The sequence below is a fragment of the Mastacembelus armatus genome, chromosome 6 (assembly GCF_900324485.2).
Source record: "Mastacembelus armatus chromosome 6, fMasArm1.2, whole genome shotgun sequence".
Lineage (NCBI taxonomy): Eukaryota > Metazoa > Chordata > Actinopteri > Synbranchiformes > Mastacembelidae > Mastacembelus > Mastacembelus armatus.
In genome coordinates, this window is record NC_046638.1 from 14,904,382 (window position 1) to 14,916,408 (window position 12,027).

General features: G+C 36.9%; 1 protein-coding gene across 1 annotated transcript in view; it reads right to left on the bottom strand.

Moving 5' to 3' along the window:
• Window positions 1-9,251, bottom strand: part of bmal1a (basic helix-loop-helix ARNT like 1a) — a 29,035-nt gene extending 19,784 nt beyond the window's left edge. Inside the window, exons 1-2 of the mRNA XM_026311272.1 lie at window positions 9,104-9,251; window positions 902-1,082 (exon numbers count right to left, since the gene is read on the bottom strand). The gene's annotated coding sequence lies outside the window, so the exon portion shown is untranslated. The remainder of the gene's footprint in view (window positions 1-901; window positions 1,083-9,103) is intronic.
• Window positions 9,252-12,027: the final 2,776 nt, after the last annotated feature.

A 12,027-nucleotide genomic window follows, 5' to 3' on the forward strand; every position in this document is an offset into this window, starting at 1 on the left:
AATGTCTGAAAACATGCGTTTACATTATGGCTAACCAAGTGTAGACTGATGGGGAAAATGGTTATTTGATCCATTTAAAATTAAATCTATCGCAATAAAGTGAAAAAATCAAAGGGGTCTGAACACTGTCCGAAGCCACTGTATATGGTGCTAATTAATTTTTTAAATAAATGATAAGTTATTATTATAAATGATTCTCCCTTATTTCCATGAATAATCCATAAATAGACCAGAAATATGGTCTGTAACAGTGAAAACCACCCACATAATCTTGTTTTGTCCCACCAACAGTCCAAAACCCAAATGCTCAGTTTTAAGAATCTTAAAAAAAAAAAATGTAAATCTTTGCCATTTTTACTTGAAAAATGACTTAAACCATGAACTGATTTTCAAAACATTTCACCGACATAAATTAAATAACTAATAGCTGCAGCTCCCAAAGCGTTTAACTGTCTGAATAAGTGACTGATAATTTAGTGTGTACAATGTGTACATAAACATGGAAATGAGCTGGTGTTTGTTGTGCAGTAATGAAATCCTTTGTTGTTGACTGAAGTGCAGTTTTGACCAAACTTTTTATTTAGCCCAATAAATATTCCACGTACTTTCCCTTATCCTAATATTGATCCTAGGGTTTGTTTGTTTATTGTCTAAATGAGGCTATTCACAAATTGTACCAGCTGCAAGATGTGTGTTGACCTATCAGAAAAGTTCAGTTCAAGGGCCATTTGGGAGAACTACCTTCAGGGACTTTTGGTCGGGCAGGTCTTAGTTTTTCTGCCAATGTATTCAACTATGTGGCAGTTTTCACATGAGTCTGACTGATGCTTATGATCAGTGGGCAGCTCTGCTTGATTCAGTGGGAAAGGCGGACAAGGACAAAGACATGGAGAACAGATACCTGGATAGGAAACTGGAAGAGGCCTCCTGATTAGGCCTGGTATCGTCTGGATCAGTCTGGCCTTCCCTGTTCTGATCTGGCTCAGTCTGGTTTGATTCAGCCTGACCTAGTTTCATTCGGTTTGATGTGGTTGGCCCCTGTATACCCTGATCCTCAAGAGGCTGGTGCAAACCGTCTACCCCTGGAGAGAGATGAAGAGAAAACATCAGCGAAATGCAAATCTAATCTTTTAAACCTTAACATAAAAACAAATATGAGCAGAAAACATAAACAACACACCACATAGGCAACTATCACACAGAACAGATGACAAACAAGTAAACTCCTTATGTTTATTACTGCTGACCTGGGTATTATTCAATCTGATTTTGTGCTAATGTACATGCATTATAAGTTATGTTTCAACTTCTATGCAAATTTAGATTAGCAAAGTAGCTACTGCAAAGCTTGCTGATAGTTTCCTTATTGGTAGTAACTCGCCAGCCCTGACATTCATTAATATTATAATGGACACATACAGTCATCTTACAAAGGTTTTAAATAACTTAAACAAAAATGGCTCAAACTGCTATGTGTAATATTTAGAACAATCCATCAGCAGTAATAGGAATATAGTATTCATAAATATGTTCGTGTATAATCACTGGAAAATACCAACCGTTTCAGTTTCTAGATCTTAGAATGACCTTTTTACATCTGGGTAAAATCTGCATAAAAACAGAATGCAGTGATTTGCAAATCTCATAAACCCATATTTTATTCACAATGGAACATAGAAAACAAATGTTGAAACTGAGAAAATGTAACATTTTAAAAAAAAAAAAAAAAAAAAAAAAAAGGTAATGAAGGTAGTGAAAAAGGTCATTTTGAAATTGATGGCAGCAACACATCTCAAAAAAGTTGAGACAGACCCACGTTTCTTCTTTTAACAGCAGCCAGTAATTGTCTGGGAGCTGAGGAAACCAGTTGCTGGGAAAGATATGTTGTCCCATTCTTGCCTGATAAAGGATTGTAACTGCTCAACAGTCCTGGGTCTTCTTTGTCATATTTTTCGTTTCAAGATATGCCAAATCAATTAGAGAAAGGTCTGGACCACAGGCGCCCTGCCTGTTCAGCACCTGGACTCTTCTGCTATGAAGCTACAAAGATCCTCAGAATCTTTTGATGATATTATGTACTGTAGATGATGATATATTTAAAGTCTGCTATTTCACATTTAGGAGCATTTTCCTGAAATTGTTCACCCACCTTTATTTCTGAGAGACTGATTCTCTAAGATGCTCGTTTATACCCAAACATGTTACTGACCTGTTGACACTTAATCTATTAGCTGCAAGATGTTCTTCCAGCTCTTCCTTGTAAATATCACTTAATTTTCCAGCCTTTCATTGTGTCTGTCCCAACTTTTTGGACATGTTGCTGCCATCAATGTCAAAATTGCCTTTTTTTTTTTTTTCTTCTCTTCTCATTTGATATGTTTTCTGTGTTCTATTTTGAATAAAATGTGGGTTTATGAGATTTGCAAATGGTTATAAGAAATGTCTGAGTTGGTGTCATAGTTAATTAAGCTAATGTTGGTTGAAAAGAACACCTCTGGCTGACTTACTACTTTTTCCAACTGACTCATCTTTAAATGAGAAATCTGTAATCATACCAGTGTCCTAAATATTCACTTTAGGGTCTCTGTTAAGTACTCTTACTTATACAGCATGTATGATCCGGTAGTTCGTTAAAACAAACAAGTTTGTCTGGTTTCACACTTGTTCATGTTTTAATACAATATATTTTCACATTAAACATTACAATAGAAAACAAAGGTGAAAGATGCAGACGCAGCCACCAAAAAGTACCCTAAACTCTCATTGCATCCAGGACTGGCTTTGCCATACTGGCTTTGCTATTCCAGAAAATGGCTTTATTAAATTAACCTGTAGCCCTACATAACCATGTAGTTATCTAATCATATGCTCATTGGCATTTGGAAGCAATCTTGGTTACTACTGTAGGTAGTGTGCAAAATAAAAGCTATTAAATGTCAGGTATTGCTCTTACTACAGTCTCATGCACACCACTTTAATATACTGGCAGACGGAAATATAAAAATATATATAAAAATAATAGTACTGCTGCAGTCATTTAAATGGATGTATTGCATTGCTACTCAAACAGGGAACTACCTAATCAATAAAAAATGTTGCATTCTTATTTATGAAAAAAAAAAAAAAGCATTTAAATTTGAAAGTACAACCAAATCCTGCAAGGGTTCGGAGAAAACCCTTTGGTGAGTCACTTGATTGTTTTATATGCACTAACAACAAAATGCTAAGCTCAACAAGCACTGCTGAAGTAGCAGGCAGCACAGTGCTAGATCAGGACAGACTGGGTGAGATTGTTCACTGGGACAAAGCTCTGGGGTAGTAGGGGAAAACCACTATATCAAAAGAACTGGTGCTGGAGTAGAAACTGGGTCACCCAGTCTCTTTGGTCTCAAACCAGCCAGCCTCAATTTCCATCCACCACCTACATCTGCTTCATCAGTGAGTCAGCAAGCCATTCAGCTTCACTTCCCTGTTCTACACTCTACACCCACTCAAAGAGTCAGGAAGCTGTCAGCAAGCCTGTTCATGAACCAGGGAACTATTAAGGCAGCAAGTTAGCCATCCAGTCTCATAAATCACAGAATTTTCCACCCTGACCACTAATGGAAATAATGACAATGTTAATTATACCAGTGTCAATAGACATACTTGGACACTATCCAAAATTTAGGAAGAGGTGTTGCCAAATACTTGTTGCTGTGAAATAATAACAAACATAACATTATTGCTGTCAGTGCTGACTGACTTCCTAAAATGTTGAAAACTCTTTCAATGTATCGTCTCTCAAAAGGCAGTTATTGAGTGATAAACCACACACTTCACTAGTCACAACCACCTTCAATAGACAGGATATGACCCTAGATCATAAAACCCATTTAAAGTGCTATGCAGAAGAGCCACTAGCCAGTATTTGCACAGCACGCAAATTTAGTCATGGTTTGGCCCAGTCTATCTTATTTGCTTGTAACAGCCCTCATGAGCTTTGTTTGAGAAATAAAGACATAGATAAAAGTTGTAAAATCAAAAAGTTCATTTTGTAACCACAGAAAAGGAATCAGAAGCACAGGCAAATGTTTCAATATCACTGATACTTATACGGTCAACTATGCAGTTTTTGCTTAGCAGCCTCTATCAATATGGTAAAATGAGAGGCTTTAATACTCAAAAATGAATCAACAAACTGAGGCTCATGCTAATTAACCCACAGAAAAACATCACCTAACCCCTCTGCTTCTGCAGTGTTTAGACCACAGGTGCCGAACCCATGTTCTTTGAGAGACACTGTCCTGCTTGTTTTCCAACTATCCCTGCCTTACCTAGTGCTGATTACCTGGATCAGTCAGTCAGAAGCTGAAAGATACCATCTTAGTGAGGAAAAACAAAGTGAATTTGTATTTGCGTCTCACTGACTAAACACACCAGATCCAGGCAGAGTCTTTCAGCTTGTTGCTTTAATTTGCATCCTGCCATCTTACAGCTTCCTCAGTCCACTCTAAATCACCTTTATTTCCACCAGCAGATGGCAACTCCTGCTAGTGAAAAGTGGTGATGGTGCAAACATGTTGACATTAGGGCTCGTCCTGTTTTTTTGCCATGAAGTGGTTAATATCTAGTCGCTGCGGCATGAAAAAACACTTACTCTATTTGTTGCCTATTGTTTTACTATAACAAACTTTCAGACCAAGGCATAAAAATAACTTTAATTATTCTACTAGTGATACTATTGATTAAAAAATAGAATAAAGGTTGTCTTTATTTAAGTGTAAGTGTAAATACGTGGGGGTGATAATTAATGCAATAAGCTAATATGTACAAATATGATAAATGTGTATTTTTGTATTTATGTATTCAAAAATTGTGTAAATATCTAAAACAAAAGCAAAAATGAAATGAGTTATTGTTTTTACTGCAAAATATTGAAAACTGATTTCTTCATGTTCTTTTTATAAAAATGTATTATTAATAATCAAAAATTGATTATTAAAACAGTTCCTCATGGATACAATTTTTTTTTTTTCCAAAGATGAAAAGTTCCAGTGAGAAAGTAAGGTCAAAATGACATTGCCAAGATACCTTAGAATAATGGTATAAATCGATATGGATCAATTTATACATCTTATTATATTATACATTTCATAATTTTTGTGAAGTTTGCTATTTGGTTGACAGCACAAAGAGGGAGAGAGCACAATGAAGTCGGGAGAAAGCATCACTCGGCATAAATGTCATAATTCCGCTTAGGAGCTTCTAAAATTCAGCCATAGAAAAACCTATATCAGTCAGATTCTACTCATATTGAAAGAACTATCTATTTTAGTAGTGCTTGGGTCATTCTGAAATTATACTGAAATGTGAAATGCAACTGTAAAAACTCAATATGCAATGCACAGCATATTTTGCCTACATTCTGCAAGACAGTCCTCAGCAAAACATTCTGATACCTGAGTAATTTGAAGTCCCTGCACACCTACACTGTTGTTTTCAGGTCAGCTTTTTAATTATACCTTTATTCAGGCTGAACTTGGCCAGAGGTATGCTGGGAGTTACTATACAGTATGTGAGGTCATTGAACCCCAGGTAATAGAAACTGTAAAGGTTGAAGCATTGTTGTCTGAACCAACACACTCAATAATTACCATTCATGTCAAAATAAATTCAAAACACACATTTTAACTTTGGAGCTGTGATAGGGAAAGAAAGCACAACCTAAACACTTAAATGCACTGAGTTCCAAAGAGTTTCTTCAAACAAGTTTCCCAATGCAAAGCATATCTATGTTTAATAGACCTCAGGATGTGTTTGAGTGACCCAACCACAGTCAATAATTGTGACTTTGAAATACTGCTTATCAAGCATTATAAATCATATCATTATCCTCCCTTGTTTATCTTGGCCACTCTCTTTATGATAATTAATTATTCACAACTTTCTAGATACACTACAATGTTTTTAATCATTTAAGCTGAACACCGCTACAGAGTTCAATACGTCCAGCTGAGACAGTTCTAGTTTGCCCATCTTTTTGTTTGTTTTGTGCACATAACAACTTTGTCTTCAAATCTGATTTCTTTCATGCAACTTTTTCTTTAGGATGTGAACATTACCTGAAAAGTACAAAGAAGACAAATGCTACTTATTCAAATATTATCACAGTTCATAAGTTTGCAAGATATGTAGCAGTCACAGGTCTTTCCTGCTTTGGTTACCTATCAAAAAGATGTAGCAATTGCACTAACCACATTTACAGATAGGAGTAGGTAGGCTGCCTTGCTCATCTAGTTACAATAAGGTGCATATTAATAAGGTCCTTGCAAACCAAGCATATTGGTATATTAAAAATGAATGAAATTAAGCTATTTCTTATTGGGCATAGTTATAGCTAACTAGATAGATAAGCCACACCCTCATTAGAAACAGGAATTCAGAGTGGTTGCACAGAGCGGTAGAATGCATAAAAGAAGGTCAGGTACTGCTGAAGTGAAACAAGTGTTCATATGAGTTATGTTAATCATAAATATTATACTATATAATATGCTTGCTTTGTAATTTTCTTTTGGGTGGGGGGTGGGAGGTTATGTTGGCAGGACAACCATGGTAGGGTAAACACTGTATATGCATATATGACGACCATAAGACCTAAAGGAATAGTTTGACGTTAGGGAAATACTCATATTTGTTTTTGTTGCCATGAGACAGAGAGGATTGATATCACTGTCATGCCTGTACAGTAATGTAGGCACAAAAACTGTACCTCTTCTAAAGCTCACATTGTGTCTCGTTTATTTAATTCATACAAAAACCCATGTAAAGGTTTTTCCGACCAGTTGCTAGGCCAACATTCAAGTCTCCAGAAAGTTGTTGTTGCCAGTGATCTTCTCATCCTACTCTTGGCAAAAAAAAGCAAATAAAAAAATATCCACCATCATGACTGTTCTCAGGGGGCCAGGCAGCACATTTTATTTGCCTTAATAACGGCATCTGTAAGCATCACCCATTTTTACTGATACAAAAAGGATTTACTTAAAGGGGCTTGAGATGAATAAAAATGACCCTGCAAATCCAAGATATGTCACTGGAGCCATTTTCACTTGTCTTGCTTGATTAAATGACCTCTGAGGCCATGTGCAGACTGCTGATTTGCCACCTCTCTGACTCTCCTGTTAGACAGGACAAACTGCACAATAATTATTCTCAAGGTGCAGTCAAACTAAAATACGCTCATATCATTGAAGAAGGGTACTTAATGGGGATTTAACCTCTTCCTGTCAGGAGCTGCTCGTGTTCCACAAGTTCAGTGAAGACTTAAATTAGCAATGCTGACTTTGGTTACCTCACAGAAATCCCAGCAGAGCTTCACCTAACATCAACATGTGCAATTGACCAGAATGACTGGCTGTGCAGATGTGCAGGGATTTTCATGAATGCAGAATGAATAATTTACTTGCCTTTGTGTGTAACACATTTTTATATAACATTTTCATCCAAAACATGCATTATGAAGTTTTTAATAATAAAGCACCATATTATTTTGAAGCAGAACTTCAGTATCCCTAATTTGGCCTTTTTTACTAGTAATGTGACAGAAAGACAGTATAACAAACTCACTAAAGTTATTTAAGACATAACATAACCATTTTGTGATCACAAAAAGACAACATTTAAATTGTATCAAGCTCAAAGCAGGCTCTGAGTTTCAACATTTAAGTTAGAAAAGTTGACCACCAGTATTCAATTTGCTAAAAAAAAAAATAGTTACAACTAACAAGTGACCTTCCCTTTCCCTAGTCTTTTTTTTCTTCCACAGGATGGTTAACTGAAACAACAAACTCCTGTTATCACAATGCCGTGCAACATACTGATAAGCACCAATGTAGGTTGCTACCTGTCTACGAGCAAAAATAACAACACTTGTCAGTCCAAGGCTGAAGTTCACAGCTGACACCTTTCCTGACATGAAAAGGTTAATACATAAACTAGTACTGTAATAACATTTTTGTTGAGGCAGACTTATGAGAAAGGTTTTAACAGAAATAACACACATGTTGCAGAGCACAAGTTGTACACTTAACAATCCAGACAATAGAAAAATCAACTGGCATCTCTAAATAAAAAGCCACAATTTCTCACATCAGTGAAGCCCAAATTGATCCACCATAGATACAAAGTCCCATTAGACAATATGTGTACTAAAAAAAAATTCAATCTATGAAGAATGATACTGGCAGGTATGAATAAAGTTAATCTTATCTTACGTTAAATATTCAGCACCAATGAAAAACAACTATTCTTCATCTCGTCGGGATCTCCAGGAACTCCCCCCGTGAAAAAGCCTTGCCCCTTTAAACTAAGCTTGGGATCCCCTGCTGCAAATCCTCCAACAAAATACGGTGATTGTGCCTGATGCACAATGCAAGCACATCTCAAAGCCAAGTATCATTTGGGCAACCGCTGCGGGGACTGCACAAACCCAGTGGTCGCCACATTTCCACTGCCAATGCCAACACCGTGTCACGATATTTCATAACCAACCGTGGGCCTCTGTTTCGAAACAGCTATGGTCTCTACGTGAGCTGCACCACACATTGCAAGACAAACGTGATGGGGGCTTTGAAGTTAACGAAACAGGATGAATGCTTTCGAAGAAAACGTGTGCCAGATACTCACCGAGGCCTGTTTACACAACTAGCGTGCTAGCATCAGGTAGCATTGTTGACTTAGTCGTTCGCAATCGGGTCACGTTCAGTTAACATTTAAAAGACCGGCATTTACCTCTGCTGAGTGTCCCTAGAGCCCCTGTAATTTCTGACAAAGGCTAAAGCTAACATGGCACACACTAAGGGCGGGTTCCCCACCTTTAATCCGTAACAGCATTTAGCTAACTAGTCCCGTTGACTAATATAGCATACATCTGCTAGCTAAGGAACGCTAACTGTCAAGACTTGGCCAGCGAGCTAACTAACGTCCCTCCTCTTGCTCCAGAAACCAACTGACATGACCACGGCGCTTGGAAAACATCGACGATATCCATCATGGATTAAAGACTAGCAAAGTCCCACAGATGCAACGTCGATAACACACATTCTTGTTTTATGTGTCTACTTACAACAGACCCAGGGAGATTAGCGTATCCATTGAACGCCGCTTGGTAATATGTGCTAGCAACCCACAGAACTGTGACATAAACGAATTTCAATCGGTGACCCAGTTTCTCTTCACCGTCATGCCTGTCGGACCACTAACCTAGTTTTTCAACCAATGGCGAAAGGGCTGCCGTCGTAGGTGTCCCTCCAACCAATCAGACACTGGTTCAGCTTGGGAAAACATGATGGACGTGTAGCCTGATCAATGAGAGTAGGGATAGAGCGGAATGCAGTGGCCTCCTCTGTGTGTGGAGAGCAGTGCGTTACGAGCTTACACCAAGGGCTGGTTCGCTGTCCGGCTGCCTTACAGTGTATTTCCATGCTTTTAATAGATTTATGTTGACCCAGAGCCTCTTCCGCTACCTGTGATGAATGTAGACAAATATGGGCCGGGTTCTATACATCCAAATATGAAAGTAATATTTTTTGTTTTATGAGGACATCCGTCAGTGTGTAACTTTGTGAGAAACAAATCACGTATGTCTTAATTTCTTTTTTCTTTTTCTTTCTTTAATTTGATACCTGTCTCAATGCAAGCATAAAGGTGAAGATAGCTCGTCACTGTAAAATTTATGTATTCTTGTTTTAATGTGTTGTACCAATAATTAGTGTAAACTTTATTTTAAATATAGACGTCCACGAAAATGAGTCCTTTATCTGTGGAGTCCTATTGACGGCACTGTACATTTACGCCCCCTGCTGGTTAAATTTTCACTTCTACTGCCCAAAGAAGACAATCAATACATGTCATGTGGCTGTCAATTCAAAGCTTAAATGTGTGCATATATTTTTCATTTATGTGACTGAAAACTGAAAAACAAAGTAGTAGATCAAAAAAAAAACATGCCAGACACTATGCAGACTCTCTAGGGAGCCCCAAGCTAAATACTTTTTTGTGGGCTTATTGACTGTATTATTGACACACTCACTCCTATGGGCAATTTAGAGTCACCAATCAACCTGACATACATGTTTCTGGACTGTGGGAGGAAACTGGAAAGCCCAGAGAAAACCCACGAAAGCACCAGGGGAACTTGCAAACTCCACACAAAAAGGCCCCTGATGGGTTTCAAACAAGGAACCTTCTTGCTGTGAGGCAACTGTGCTAACCACTAAGTCACCATGCTGCCCTCTATTGACTCCTGTTTGTATTCATTTGGTTAAACAGAAATGTATTTAGAAATAAGCACATGGTGAATACAATAAATACAATGATCCTCTAAAATAATACCCTGAGGCCTTTATATAATGATGTCTTCAGGCCAGAAGTATTTCCTTAATATCATGATTTGCACATAAAATAATTCACTTACTGTATTTTCAAGTTCTATAATTTGTGTGGTTGTTTCTGCAATTGCATTTCAGTTTTTTTACATTGTTGTAAGTTGCTTACATTATGTCAACTATAACTATAATTTATGCATCTTGTATATAATTGTTACTTTAACAGGCTATCCTTCGGAGTGTGCTGTTGCCATCCCCTATCTGACATACATCTCTAAGCATATGAAAATCATAGTTGTATTTTACCATTTGCTTATTGTAAACCATTTATTATTATGTTTAAAGAAAAATAACCAGTAATATATTAAATATTAATAGACATGCAGTCTAGTTTCCTCTGGGTTTTCTGTCCTTGTGACTATAAGCCATGTTTAAAGGATGCATTGAATATTGTTTGGCACGTCTTCATTAGATGAGCCACAGGAGGGCCTGACAAGAGAATTATTTTGCCACAAAGTGTTCGATGAACTGTTGGATTTCACTCAATGAAAGTGTTTGACAGCATAATAATGTTGCTTTTTATACTCTCATCAAATATGTTGCGATAACTTTAAAAAAACAATTTATGGATCATTATCATGCTGATGTTTTTGTTTGTCTCACAATAAGCACTGTGACGAAAGTGGTCCTCTGCCACCTTTTGCACTGCATCCCAATCACCAGGATACATTTAGATGTTGAATAAGATGCATTATTCCCGTTTCACCTGATTTTAACCTGCTCATAGCAAAAGAAACATTATTACTACATGTATATTAAAAGTAAGAGACCTCTGAGACATTCAGGAACATTATAGTAGGGCATATACATATCACCGGAAATTAATACAAAGCCTATACTTAAAGGAGATCGAAATATTTAATTCTAGTGCGGGTTGTCGCAAACATACATTGTTCCACTAGATGGCAGTGCTCGGTCATATTATATAAGTAACCTAACCCTTTTCAACCAAAAGAGGATCGTTTGATGAGTAAAAGGTAAGAAAATTGACAAATGGCGAAGGCTCTTCATCCAGCAGATGTTTTTAAGATTCGTGGTATTGTTTTAGATAAAAAATAATTGCTAATAAGAATCCCTCTGTTATATCTGAGGGGATAAAGGCCTACAGCCGCTTTCTGTCATTCATATGGATTTTTTAAAAGCCGTATCCATTTTTTAAATGTTTATTTTTAGTTTTATTTTTTAAATTAGTATGTGTTCACACACATTATCCAACCTTCTATTGATATTGAATCAAATCTATAGCCTATCTATATCTTAAATTTATCTTTGGAGATTAGTAATTAGATTAAATCTATCTATCTATCTATCTATCTATCTATCTATCTATCTATCTATCTATCTATCTATCTATCTATCTATCTATCTATCTATCGTTGTAAATAGTCTACAGGAAAGTTCATGAGGTCAACTTTAAGTCAGCACACTAAGAATAACAATTGCTTGGAATACCAATAAGACTGTATGTAGCCTAGCTGATATTTTACCATTGCATTTCATTATACTGATTACAATTTTGTGGAGGCCTAAATTATCAATGCTGCTGTCTGTTGGCCCAGGGCATGTTTTTGTTTTGATTAAACGTCATTGTTAAAGAATTTGT